The 14890-nt window shown below is 50.0% G+C and overlaps 1 protein-coding gene across 1 annotated transcript in view; it reads right to left on the reverse strand.

Annotated features, from left to right (window-relative positions):
* The window catches only part of LOC309552398 (uncharacterized protein), a 198812-nt gene that overhangs the window by 77863 nt on the left and 106059 nt on the right, over positions 1 to 14890 (reverse strand). The window lies entirely within an intron of this gene.

Raw genomic sequence — 14890 nt, forward strand, 5'->3', positions numbered from 1 at the left:
AGATTGCGCCGCTGCGCGTGCCCGCGGCGGCGCGATCTCTCTCTGAAGGACGTTCCGGAACGTCCATTCAGAAGGACGGGACTCCCACCCGGCCGTATATGTACTATGGCCCGGGTGGGAGGTGGTTAACTGATTCTTGCCCCGCTCCAGCTGCCTCCCCTCCCCCCATGCAGGTTGGAAGACCTACCTGCATTGCAACCTCCTGGTATCCTCGGGTCAGCTTCTCCTTGAAATTGAGGCATTTATCTTCCATTAAACAGAGAGGATGCTGAACGGAACGCGCCAACGTGGCCTGCCTGGACAGGTGCCCCGAGGATGGAAGGACCAGGGGTGCTGTATGCAGGGGGGGGGGGGGGGGGGTTGCTTCCTGACAGCTGGGGAGATGGTTGCAAACCCTTCCGTTGGGGTGAAACCTCAGGGCCAGCTAGCCCCAATGTGCTGCCCCTGCCCAGCACTACCCAAGGCTGGCTGAGCTGGATGGGTATGCTGATCAGGAAGCCTTCTGCAATTTAGCACAGACTGAAAATAAACAGATGCAGTTCCTGTTGGTCCGGAGGAAACCAATCAAACTGAGGCAGAAGGTATGACTGACATTTTTATAATGGCGGACTATTGTGTTTCCTGTTTCAGATGGGAGGAGCCTATTTCTTAGATGCTGCCCTGGAAGACGATTGGAGAAAAAAAAAAAAAGTATTTTTTAAAAGTTAACTTCTACTTTAAAAACAGAAATCCGAAACCTTCGCCTACGTTCAAACAAACCCTATTTGGACATTTGTTAACATTACTTATTAGACAATCTTGCTTTTCCAAAATGAATTCCCAGGCAATTCCCATGCAAAAACAATTCTCTAACCGGGTGATGGCATTGTCCCAACTGCAGTATCTGTGGTAAAAGTTTGAGCACAAATAATAAAAAATAGTTCATATAGCCTATACAGCAGCGATCAGAACAAAGGAATACCTTACTGTAAAGCATCCAAAAACAGGTGCCTACTTTTTTTTTTTACACCCAACCGAAAACAAAGATATAAAGTCATCTACTGACACAGCACCCACCCCTCTATGGAGTTCAGATACTGCTTGCTACTAAACTGATTACCTAGAGCAGAGGAGGGGGGGTTATAAACCAGCTGAGGACAGCCCATGAGCATAGTTAGGCATTTGTTTGCCAAGTCGTACTCCTGGAGGAGGCAATACAACCCACTAGTTATGCTTTATGGAGTGCTGTGTCCGTCTAACTTTGAGAAATGGATTTTACGGATTTAAGTACAAAAATCCCATTTTCTTTCGCTCAACGGACACAACGCTCCATAAATCATAACTAGTGGGATGCCCAAAAGCAGTACCTAAAGGAAAATGGAGGGGTGGGGAAAATAACCCAAGGCTAAACATAAGAGCCCTTAACCAGGACACAGGAGCCTCGTCTGATAATAAAGAACAAAAAAAAAAACACCCCTCAAGAGGTAACAGCCACTCTTAAAAAGCAGCCTGCAAAATTTTGCGGCCAAAAGAAGTATCCGCAGATGCCAAAGTATCTACCTTATAGAATTTTGTGAAGGTATGCATATGCACGGACCACCAAGTGGCCGCCTTGTAAACTTGAAGCCTGATGACGGAAGGCCCAAGAAGCACTCGGCGCCAGAGTAGAATGCGCCGTGACAGGTGGAAGCTGACCTTTAATGGAATAGGCCTGAGTCACCATCTGACAGAGGCGCCTCTAAGTGTAGACTTTTTTATAACAAGTTTAATAGATAAAGTTATACACACATTTGTAAGCATATATTCATGCCCATAAACAAGGTTCCAGTGTGGAGGAGTGAACATCATCCATCCTGCTGGAGCCGAGATCCCCTCGCCGTGGCCGGCTTGTACGGCAGGATGAAAAACCCAGGAAGTAGGCTCGATGCATTTGCTGACAGCAAGGCTTGGTAGCTAGTTGAATGAGGATGACGTCATCTGCATGTGAAGAGTTTGAGCGTGCGTGCTGCCTGGGGGAGGGGCAGCCGCGCTCCTTCACGGCAAATAGTCTATTTGCCAGGAAGAAGCAGCGCTCGGGAGCCTACTTCCTGGTTTTCATCCCGCCGTACAAGCCGGCCACGGCGAGGGGATCTCGGCTCCAGCAGGATGGATGCCTAGGACCGGATGATGTTCACTCCTCCACACTGGAACCTTGTTTATGGGCATGAATATATGCTTACAAATGTGAGTGTATAATTTTATCTATTAAACTTGCTATTAAAAAGTCTACACTTAATAGGCGCCTCTGTCTGTCTTTGTTTTTAGCCCTGTGGAACCCCTGGCTTTTGGTTTCTGGATGGATGCCCTATATGGTGGACTTTTTCTTCCCCTATGCCACTAAAGACTTTTGTACTCCTATGGACTCTGGTCTAATATGTGACTTAAGCGCCTGTTACCATTGTGTATTTCTGAGTCCCCATCTGTCTGATCCATCTGGAGATGGTAGCCGAAGAAGCGGCCAGCCATTATCTTGGTCCGTCCATAACCACAAAAAGCGAGTCGGATTTCCGAAAGGATTTCGCAGCTGCCAGATACACCCAAATCGCACAAACCACATCAAAAAGGTATGCAAAGCAAATTCCTTGGGATGAGCCAGCTTGGGACACAAGGAAGGCAACACAACTTCCTCGATCAAATGGAAGTCAGACAGCTTTGGGCAGGAATGATGAACAGGGACCAATCACCACTTTATCCCTATGGACCACTAAATAGGGACTGCAACAGGATAATTCCGCCAATTCCAATACCCTGCGAGCCAGGGTAATAGCCACCAAGAATGTCACCTGGGATAATGTAGGCAAGGGAATGTCCAAAATAATCCCAAATTGAGGTTTCTTGAGAACTGAAAGTACTACATTTAAATCCCATGGCGGCAAGACCGTACAGGTGGAGCCACATGTCGAACCCCCTGAATGAAGGTACGAACTAAAGAGTGCGTGGCTAGGGGTCACTGAAAGAAGAAGATTGCCAAGGAAAACACTTGGCCCTTTATGGTACTCAAGGCCAACTTCTGATCAACGCCCTGTTGAAGAAAGGAGATCCGGGCCACAGAAAATGGTCGAGGATGAGCACCAAATCGACTCACACCAAGAAATGTACGCTTTCCACGTACGATGGTATATCTTGCCGGAAGAGTACTTCCTCGCCTTCGCCATAGTGTGGAACACTGATCCAGACAGACCTCTATCCCTCAGTACCTGACTTTCAATAGCTAAGCCATTAAAACCAGCGACTAAAGCAAGATGGTAGATCAGCCCTTGAGACAACCGGTCTTCTCTGAGAGGAAGCCCCTAAGGGACGTTTACAGCCACCAGGATGATTGGAAGATCCTCACTTTTGAACTGCGGAAGAAGCCTTAGCCGAGGAGGATACTGGCCTTACCGTGGCCCTTGACGCCTGCGGCCTCTGTCAGAGGACCCCGTGACCTCGTCATGAACTTTGGTATCCTCCTGTGGAGCTGAACCTGCTAAAGGATCTGCATGCAAAAAACTGCAAACAAAATGTCTTGAAGGTGGATACCACCAGACTTAGAACCTGTATGCAAAATGGGAGAGAGAACCATCTGACAGCAGCCAGTGACTAATGGCCTGTGGCCCCATAGTTTGTGCAGAGGAAGGACCACCCTGGTCAGAAATACAATCAGACCTAGGTAAATCAATTACCTGAACAGGGATGGGGGGGACCTTAGGTAGTTTAGACATCACCTGAACCTTTTCATGTTTTTTAGGTCCCGACTCTTGTGTGGATTTAATTCCTGCAAAGGACAAGCTTTGTCCCCCTTTCTTGGTACCCCAAAAACTGAATTTTTGTAAAATCTTACCTGTAAAATTCCTTTCTCTGAGTCCTCCGACAGTCGCCATCTTCATATTCGTCACAATGGGGTATTAGACTTTGCTCCGAAGGAGTAGCTAGGCAACAGAATATGTTAATATAAAAGCTTTTAACATATCCCACCCCCAGGGGGTGGTCCCCTCAGTCAATACCCTCCTACTTCCTGTATCCATACTTCAGTTTCAGTGGAATAGCAGTAGAGTATACAACCAACCCCAAAAGAGGGGCGGGGGGCGGCGACTGTCGGAGGACTCAGAGAAAGGAATTTTACAGGTAAGATTTTACAAAAATTCCGTTTTCTCTTACGTCCTCCGACAGTCGCCGCCATCTTCATATTCGTCACAATGGGGACGTCCCAAAGCAGTGCAAACATGAGGGGTGGGAAACCCAGCCGCGCCTAAGGCAACGCAGTCTCCACATCAAAGAAAGGAACCTTACCAAAGGAAGGAAACCAGCTGGGCAACATGAGAAAAACTTGCTCAACAGAAGCAATAACCCAGGAAAACAAATAACTTAGGGATAAAAACATATATCCCAAACAGCCAAGGAGCCCAATACAAGAGGCTCTAAGGAACCGCCGCACTAAGAACCTTGCGGCCAAAGGAAGCATCTGCCGATGCCTGAACATCCACTCTGTAGAATTTTGTGAAGGTGTGCACGTTCGACCAAGTCGCCGCCTTACACACCTGGGCCACAGAAGCCCCATGACGACAGGCCCAAGACGTACTCAGAGATCTGGTAGAGTGCGCCTTCACAGGCACAGGGGGAACTTTCCCCTTCAAAGCATAGGCCTGTTCAACAGTCTGTCTGATCCATTTGGCGATGGTAGAAGCCGACGCCGCCATGCCCTTCCGAGGTCCCTCAGGAAGGACAAACAAGGAATCCGACTTGCGGAAAGATTCAGTCGATTTCAGGTAAACCCTAATCGCCCGAACAACATCCAAGGAATGCAGCTCCACCTCCTTCGGATGTTTGGGCTTCGCGCAGAGCGAAGTCAGGACAATATCCTCATTGAGGTGAAAATCCGAAACTCTTTTCGGAAGAAAAGGGTTAGGTCTCAAGACCACCTTATCTAGATGGATGACCAGATACGGAGACTTGCAGGACAAAGCTGCCAGCTCCGAAACCCTGCGAGCCGAAGTGATCGCCACCAAAAAGGCGACTTTTTTGGACAACATGGACAATGAGATCTTCCTGATCTGTTCAAAGGGAGCATGTTGTAGCACGGACAGAACAAGATTCAAGTCCCAAGGAGGCAGAGGTTCCCTCCTAGGAGGGACCAGATGTCGCACCCCTTGAATAAAAGTACTAACCAAGGAGTTAGACGCCACAGGACGTTGAAAAAGAACGGCCAGCGCAGACACCTGACCCTTGACCGTAGCCAGCGCCAAACGCTGGTCGACACCCGTTTGAAGGAAGGACAACACCCTAGACACCGAGTATGTGCGAGGTGAAAACCCCCTGGACTCACACCAGGCAAAATAGGCCTTCCAAGTACGGTAATAGACCTTCCCCGAGGAAGATTTCCTCGCGTTGATCAAAGTGTGAATGACCTCCGGGGAGAGACCCCTATCCTTCAGGACCTCGGTCTCAACAGCCAGGCCGTCAAAGCCAGCGACTGTAAAGCAGGATGGAATATCGGCCCTTGAGACAGGAGATAGTCTCGAAGAGGCAGACGCCACGGGGCGTCGACCGCCAGATTCACGAGGTCCGCGTACCAGGACCGGCGAGGCCAGTCCGGCGCCACTAGAATCACCGTGCTGCGTTCCGAGTGCAACCTGCGAAGGAACCTGGACAGCAATTGAATCGGTGGAAACGCATACATCAGTCGGTACTGATGCCACGGAGCTACCAACGCGTCTGACGCGTCTGCCCGAGGATCGCGAGACCTTGCCACGAACCTTTTCACCTTGTTGTTCAGACGAGACGCGAACAGGTCCACATCTGGAAGACCCCACTTCGCGCACAACTTCTGAAAGACATCCGGGTGGAGAGACCATTCCCCCTGGTCCAGGGTCTGGCGGCTCAGATAATCCGCCTGCCAGTTCTCCACCCCAGGAATGTGAACTGTCGATATCGCCGGGACGTGAGTCTCGGCCCAAGACAGAATGTCGGCTACTTCCCGAGCCGCACGGGCACTCCTGGTGCCCCCTTGGTGGTTGATGTAAGCCACCGCCGTGGCATTGTCCGTCTGCACCCGAACCGGACAGCCCTGTAGTCTGTCCGTCCAACGTTGAAGGCAGAGATTTATCGCCCGCAATTCCAGAATGTTGATCGGAAGGGAGGATTTCTCCTCCGACCAAGTCCCCTGGGCGGACAGAACGACCAGAACACCACCCCAGCCCGACAGGCTGGCATCCGTGGTGATCACCGTCCAAGAAAGAGGACGAAAAGACTTGCCCCCCGACACAGTCGGGGACTGGAGCCACCACAGAAGATCCTTTCTGGTGCGATGGCTCAATGAAATCTGAAGATCCAGAGATTGAGGTCGCCCGTCCCACCTAGACAGGATCTCCGCTTGGAGACCCCGCGTGTGAAACTGGGCGAATGGAATCGCCTCGAAAGCCGAGACCATCAACCCCAGACATCTCATGCACGTCCGGAGTGATGAGCACGGAACGTCCCTGAGGGACCCGACTTCCTCCTGAGGAGTCCCGAGCTTGTCGTCCGGCAAGAAGACCTTCGCCTGGACTGAGTCCAGGATCATTCCCAGGTAGGGAAGTCGAACAGACGGACCCAGCGTCGATTTCGGAAAATTTATTGTCCAACCAAACTCCTGTAGAGTTTGCAGCGTGACGGACAGGTCCTTCTCCAGACCCTGGCTGGTCGCGGACCGAACCAGAATATCGTCCAGATACCCCAGGACAGAGATGCCCTGGGCTCTCAATAAGGCCAGAACCGGTGCAAGCACCTTGGTAAACACCCGCGGAGCCGAAGCGAGACCAAAAGGTAACGCCACGAACTGGTAGTGATCCTCCGCAATGGCGAATCGAAGGTACCTCTGGTGACCCTCGAAAATGGGGATGTGAAGGTACGCATCCTTCAAATGGATGGAGGCCATGAATTCTCCCGGAACCAGGGCAGCCACCACCGCACAAAGCGGTTCAGAGCCTTCAAGTCCAGAATCGGATGAACCTTGCCCTCCTTCCTGGGCACGGTGAACAGATTGGAATAGAACCCCCGAAATCTGTCCCGATGAGGAACCGGAACCACCACTCCCTGAGCCCTCAGGTCCCGCACTGCTAGGTGCAGATCCCGCAAACTCTCCGGAGACAGTTGAAGATTTGAGGGAAAGAATCTGCTCTCCGGCCGAGAGAGAAACTCGATCTTGTAGCCAGATCGAACGATTTCCTGAACCCACCTGTCCCGAACACGGGCCAGCCATGGAAGCGGAAAATCGAGCAAGCGTCCCCCCACCCCAGAACCGGGTGAGGGCGCCCCTTCAGGCCGCACTGTTGTGGGCAGCGGATCCGGACTGGCCGGATTTCTGCTTTCCTGTCCACGGCTTCTTTTGGGAGCCCTGACCTTTGAATGGCTTGCCCTTATAGTGCGACCGAAAGGCACGAAAGGACCCCTGAGAGGGTCGAAAGGAAGCATGCTTCTTACCAGGAGCCGCCTTAGCCTTGTGGGATTGGGGCAAGAGCGTGCTCTTACCCCCCTTTATCAGTGTATCCAAGGATTCGCCAAAAAGGCGGGAACCTTCATAGGGCAGATTGGCTAAGGTCTTGCGCGAAGATTGGTCCACCGACCAGCACTTCAACCAAACCAAGCGGCGAGACAACACCGCCACACCGTGTACACGTGCTGCCAACGGAACCATATCCAAGTCCGCATCACACAAATACATGACACCCTGATGGATTTGATCCACCATATCCAATGTCGCCTGAGGGGCAGAATCAGCCACCAAAACGCGTCTAATCACCTGCGTCCAACTCGCGACAGCCTGGGCTGCCATAAGTGAAGCAAACAGAGCTTTCAGCATAGAACTCATAATAGAGTAGGTATGACGAGCAAGAGACTCCAGCCTCTTGTCCGTGGCATCCCGGAACACCGGGGTATCCTCAGCAGGAATCGCAGTGGATTTATTCAAAACCGCTATCGCGTGATCCACAGGAGGCGGTACACACCAACGCTCGTCAGTAGCGGGCGTGAAAGGATAACGCAATTTGAACCTACTTGGTACAGCAAAAGGCTTGCGTATATTACTCCATTGTTCCTTAACAGCGCGCTGAAAATCATCAGTGCAGGGAAAAACCTGTGAAGTTTTGCGTCTTCTCTTCGTCCCATAAGCCGCCAAGGCAGCAGGGGGACATGGCTCATCCTGCAATCGCAGCGTTTGCTTGATAGAAGCAACCAATTCGTCCATGAGTGCAAGCTCTTCAGACGAGCCCGGGGAAGAATTATCAACCCCTTCAACCTCAGCCTCCACCTCGGACCCTACAAGATCCAGGGAGGAACGGGACCCCGACAAGGAGACCTCCGCCACAGCAGCCCCATCACCATCACCCTCTGAATCAGAGGAAATTGAAACTCTGGGCCTTTTAGTGGATTGAGCAGCCACCAGCATTTGCACCTGAGCAGCAAGGTTAGCCACAACCGCAGCCAAATCCCCCCCTTGGGAGGAAACAGCAGTCCCCTGGCTTCCCACCAATGTGGCAGGGAATTTGCTTTCCTGAGAATCCATGCCCCAAAGTATGTGGAAAAATAAAGGGTTAACTGCCCCTTTAAAAAGCGCGGCGAGCGCAGCCCACCGCACACACACACCACACAAGTCGACCCCTACAGGGAGAAAGTACAACTCAGGCAAGGACACAGGGATAGGGAGGTAAAAACCTGGAGAGACCGCTGCTGCTTCTGCCTCGATCGGTGCGCTCCGGAGAAAGGAAGTGCTGACATGCAGGGCGCTCTATGAAAGCCTATGGAAGGCTACAAGAAAATGGCCGCCCACAGCTTAACCATGCGGCCGGAGCGATCGCCGCCAAAATGGCGGCATTTGGCGCCGAAACACCGCTCCTCCATGCAGTAATGCAAGGCAATGTAAAATAATGGCGGACCACCTCAGCGGACGCCGCAAAGTGCACAAACATGATACAATCATGTCCCTCCGCACACAGTCTGGCACACAGTAAAATCACACGAACTGACACATGACAGTGCAGCATAACCCCCCTCCTTTCAGCCCACAGAATGCAGCCAGCAGACAGGGAGACCAACAGTGTGACCAGAGGCAGGGTTACACAGTCCCAGACTGACACCCCCCACACAGACAGGTCCCCACACAGATACACTTACCTCATAAATGGCGTGGGGAACCCGTACAGGCGAACAAGCCACTGCACACGTGACAGGGAGAGTCGCAGCCAGGACGCAGAAGAACTGGGGTTAAGAAACCGCACAGCGTCCAGTGAGGTAGCCACCTCACCATAGCATCCCTGCACCGAACAGGGATGGGTCGTTCAAAATGTCAGGAGCGGTACCTGACTGAACGCTCGAAGGCAGGCTGGGAAGCCACTGACTCACAACCTGCGACCAGGGGAATCAGCCCGAGACCCAGCCCGCACGAATCCTCTTCATCAGAAGAACTAATGCGGACAAAAGTAACAGCTAAGTAAAGCAAGAGAAAAAACTCAAAGAAAATCAAAAGAGAAAAGAAAGGCTGAGACAAAATGCCCCAGCACAGAGACATCCAGCTACTCCTGACAAGCTAGACATTGAAACTGAAGTATGGATACAGGAAGTAGGAGGGTATTGACTGAGGGGACCACCCCCTGGGGGTGGGATATGTTAAAAGCTTTTATATTAACATTCTGTTGCCTAGCTACTCCTTCGGAGCAAAGTCTAATACCCCATTGTGACGAATATGAAGATGGCGGCGACTGTCGAGGACTTAAGAGAAATAAACATTTTTAGGATCTCCTTGACGCTCCCCAAAATAAGTCCACAGGGCCAGAAACCAGCGAAGATGTCCCCCCACCCCAATAATGAGTGAGGGCATACCTTCATGCTGAAGAAGGAGTCTTGTGTGCTGGTCCGGGGAAGCTAGCTCTAGGCTTACCAGACCAGGGTTGCTTAGGGAAGATTTAAAAGATCCATTTACCTTATTCTCCATCTCAAGCACAAAATAATGGTCTATGGACTGAGAAGAAGAAGGGCCCCAGTGCGGCGAGGCAGGCCAATGTCATCATCCAAGGTAGCCCCAAACAAGCGATCGCCTTGAAAGGGCAGATCAATGAGAGCTTGGTCTGCGGCTCAATTCTTAAGCCACAGCACGCACCTAATCACCACTGCTGAAACAAAGTTTGCACAGCAAAGAAGCTGTATCCAAAGCTGCATCACAAACTGAAGCCCATGGACCAATTGGACTGCTAAATCAACACAAGCAGCGGGGTGGTCCTGCTCAGCCCCCCAGGCCCTGGCGCAAAAGCTTGACCCATCGAGTTAGTGTCAGACACCAGGGCTGAGGCAAAGACTGACCCCAATGCCGAACCAGCCATAGTAAACATGCTGTGTGCTACAGCCTCCGCTTTCTTGTACTACTGGGATCATAGTTGCTTTATTCAACCTGGAAACAGGAGGGTCCACCACTGGTGGACTAGACCACTTTCTTAAAAGTGACTCATAAAAAGGGTACCATACAGAAAAACGTTTGGGGACCACAAAGGGTAATTTTGGTTGTTACCCATTCCTAACAGGAAAACCTGTCAAAATAACCACACTAAGGAATCATCTTTGGAGTACCATGCGACTAATGTGTACCAAACGATACAGCCATGTCTGTGGCTACATCAGCAGCATCCTCCATCTTTAAAGTCTCATGCACTGCAGTAATAACTGCGTCTACCAGCGGCTTTTCGGGTGTGATATTAAATCTCCCTTGACGGGCCACGTCTGCATCCGGCTCAGAATTTAGATGAGAGACTGAGAAGGGGGAAAGCAAGGGGCGTTTCCTCCTGGGCCTTTGCCCACAAGCCACTTCCACCTGGGACACTAAGGACTGCAGGACCACCCTCAGGGCAACCATGGGAAGCTGGGGTTTCCAAGGGACCTGCCCCCTCCAAGAGGGGGTCAGTGGGGGAGATGCGACCTCGAGGTAAGGAAGACCTTGCAGTGTAAAAACGATCTTTTGGGACCACTAAAGAATCCCCTCAAAGCTCGGGGTACCTATCAGCAGAGGGAGACAGATAGCAGGGACGCCCAAAGACTCACCTTACCGACCGGAGGAGCGTTGAGAATTGGAACCCAGCAGCATCATGGACGCTATCCCTGTTCATATGTCCCGGGCAAAGGAAGAGGAAACTAAGGAGGAAGAGGAGGCGCTTCAGCATCCCCACAAGGCTTCAGTTGTCTCCAGCATCTCCCAAGCCAAGGGAAAATGGCCCCGAAACATCCGGCTACACAAACATGTCCACCCACCGGAGACCAGCCAGACTAATGGAAAATGGCCACCATCAGCTGCAAACACTGAAGCATGCTGCCAGGATCTTTCCTGCACCTTCTCCAGGGGACCACTGAAGGTGGGACACACGTTTAGGGGAGACTGCACCGGTCTCTGCACTGGGACCCCCCCTGCACTATACCCACACTGCAAACAGCAGGGCATGCACCTAGGGGTCTCCTACACTGGTACCCCTCCAACCTACCAGGGCAGGACACACTATCCCAGTACCCTTACAGAGTGGGGATACCCCAGGGGTCTCTGCTGCATTCTCTGCCCTGGGACCCCCGCCAGACTCTAGGTCCAGACACGGAATGGGAGTGGGGGGGGGGAATCCCAGCTCAGTGAGGGATTTAAGAATGGGAAGAGGGAACCGGCAGGCAGGTTCGACCGTCCCTGGAGGTTACCCGCGTCAACCCCAACCAAAACCGCCAAAAAAGGGGGGAGAGGCGACTGTGCTTACCCTTCCATGGTGCGGGTAACGCTCCAAATAGAACTCCTCGCCACCGAAATAGGGGAGCTGTCGGCCAACTGACCGCTGCGATTCAGACCCAAGCCCGGTCGTATGCGACCCTGCGAGTGGTTTAAAACACGGGCCAACCTCTGACCGTGAGGTTATGTCACGGCTGACCCAGCGTGTAGCTGCGGTCTGCACGTGCTCGCTGGCTGGGCTGGGGGGACCACTGGATCTAGATTATCCAGCCCGTCAGTTGATTGTAGATCTCCCAGAGAAAAACCAAAAGAAAGATGTAAGGAAGGAGAAAATTGCAAGGACCAGAGATCCCAGCCGGGAGCCTAAGCCCTTACTCCTGATTAGACAGATTGATTACCTAGAGCAGAGAGGGGGGTTATATACCAGCTGATGGCGGCCCATGGGCATAGCCAGGTGCTTTTTGTTCTGCCTAGTCCTACTCCTGGAGGAGGCAATATAACCCACTAGTTCGTTCATGAACGAAAAAGAAGAGTACCTGTCACTGCCTATTACTGTCACAAGGGATGTCTAAATTCCTTGTGACAGCAATAAGGGGATTAAACAAAAAAAAAATAATTAAATTATTTTTTTAAAGCACCCTGTCCCCCCACGCAAATGTGAACACATGCATCGGTCCCACAAGCATGCAAACTGATAATCCCACGTATGTCAGGTATCACAGTGAACTTAAGATCAAGGGCAGTAAATTCTAGCAGCAGACCACCTGTGTAAACCTAAAGTGGTAACCTAAAGGTTTTAAAGCGTCGCCTATGGATAGTAAAATTTATGACGTTTGTCGCTGTTGCACGGGCGTGTGCAATTTTAAAGCATCACATGTTTGGCATCTATTTACTGGGCATAATATCTTTTATATTTTATTTTTTTTTTGCATTAAAAAGGTTTGCACTAAAATGAGGCTTCCCAGAGAACCATTAAGAGTTGGGATGGCTAGAAAGGGATACCTGTAAGTAGACATATAGGAATACTACATTGAATCGGATTAACTTTGATCCTTCCTACATCAATTTCTTTGCTTTTGGATAATATACTTTAAGATAGACATCTTAAAAATGTGAGATGGCAGCCTATAAAGCAGTTTATATAGTTTGACCACAATAGCTGGATCAATAAGAATCAAAAAGATTAGAAAATGAGACACTATGAATTCGTCCGTAGAATATTCTGTATGGGATACTATATAGTACTATGCAATATATGATGATTTGAAATATAATGCATGTGATAAATCTCTTTTTAAACGTTTTTTAATGAATGCAAAAGAAACATGGTACAGTAACATGCAGTGGAAAGATTAGGTACATGCCGTGATAAGTCGCATTAAAATACAGAACTGCAGCATATAACATTCAAACAGACAACAATGTGATGCGTATAAATTATCCATCTAGGTGTTCATTTTGGTGTTGCTTTTGCACAGGTGCTCTCAGGGTTCCTTTGTATTTGGGGATTGTACATGCACCATATCCTTACATGGGTGGGACATTTGACTCCCATAGTTTAACATTTTCCATAAATTAGATTATGGGAATGAATACACCGTCAATTTTTTTTTTTCTTTTTTAGTTAAAATAGAACACCTATATTAGTGGTCACTGTTTAAATGAAGATCTTGTGTATGCCTGTTCCACAACTGTATATCACTTCAGTATACAGACCAACTATTTTGAATCAAGTTATACAGTAGTCTGTCTAAATAAAGAATTAAAAAAAAAATAGACAAAAAGGTATATAAATGACATACAAAGGAGCCAAAACGGTGGCTCAAGATGCAATGCAATAAAAGACCGCAGTCATAACAAACACAGCTTTGTAGAAAGCTATGTTAGGATAACGAGTTGTCTGTCTCGTTCCAACCATCGCATACAAATATGAAAACAATGGGTTTTTGCTTAAAGGGGGAGGGTGTGGGAGGGAAAGGCAGGTATGTGTCCACCTGTTCAGGAGGGATAGGATGGGACGGGACGGGGGTGGGGGGAGTCAGATTAGAGGAAGAAGGACCAGGAAAGTAGGGAAAGGAGAAACAGGAGGCAGATCAGGTAAAGAGGAGCCAAAGGAGCTTTCACAGATCCAGCGCGTCAATTTTATCTCCTCACCTCTCTTCTCACATCCCAAGAGGGGTTCACATCTATCAACTGCTAGGGAGATCACCTTGTAAGGCCATGCCCTAATCTGAAAAAATAAACATGTTCGAACACTCCCAGGTTTTAGTATATTGTTCCCTCCTGTCCTGTGAGGACAACACAAGGTCCTTGAACGCATTAAGGGTTCTTACTTTGTTCAGCCACATGGCAACTGAGGGGGGTGCAGATTTCTTCCACCGGAGACTGATGCAGGCCTTGGCAGCATTAAGTAAGTGGTGTATGACAGATTTTTTTATAACGTTTAATGGGGGGGATTTGTGAACAGTGTAAAAAGAAAAAAGGCCGGGTCATCTGGGATCTGGTAGTCTGTAGTTTTTTGGGTCATACTCCTGACTTCCTGTCACTAGGGCCAGAATTTGGGGCATCTCCAAAAAATGTTGAGGATGGCACCTGGTTCTCTCAGGCACCTCCAGCATCTGTGGTATCCGGGAAAATTTTCTGTAGTTTCACAGGGGTATACTACCAGTGTGTGAGCAGCTTGTAATTCATTTCCTGAACACGGGTGCGGATAGAGGATTTGAGGGCCAAATGCGAAATATCTGGTCTCTGAACAGTGGAGAAGGATCTGCCGAGCACACTTTCCCATTTCAGGAGGCCTGGAAGGACAAAGTCTTCCGATGGCGCAATAAGGTGGGAGTACATCCCAGAGAGGGCATGCGGGAGGGGGATCAGCCCCTGAGAATAGTTACTCCAAGGGGGTCAGCCGTCTGCAGAAGGGGGCTGGAGGGCCCAACCCCTGCAGGAAGTGTCCTAGTTGGAGCGATTGCCAACGGGAAAGGGCATAGGGTCCCCGAGGATCAGTCAATAGGAGTAGAGTAGGCCACGCTTTAGCAGTAAAGAAGTGAGACACCTGAAAAAAAAAATTAAAAACCCTTTAACAAAACCCGGAAAGAGCCTCTGTCGCAGCCAGGGAGAAAGGCGGGGTTTCCTAAAATGTGAAATCGAGGGGATTGTGGAGAGAAGCCTGGT

This window comes from Pelophylax lessonae, assembly GCF_965119305.1.
Source record: "Pelophylax lessonae genome assembly, chromosome: 4".
In the NCBI taxonomy this organism is placed as follows: domain Eukaryota; kingdom Metazoa; phylum Chordata; class Amphibia; order Anura; family Ranidae; genus Pelophylax; species Pelophylax lessonae.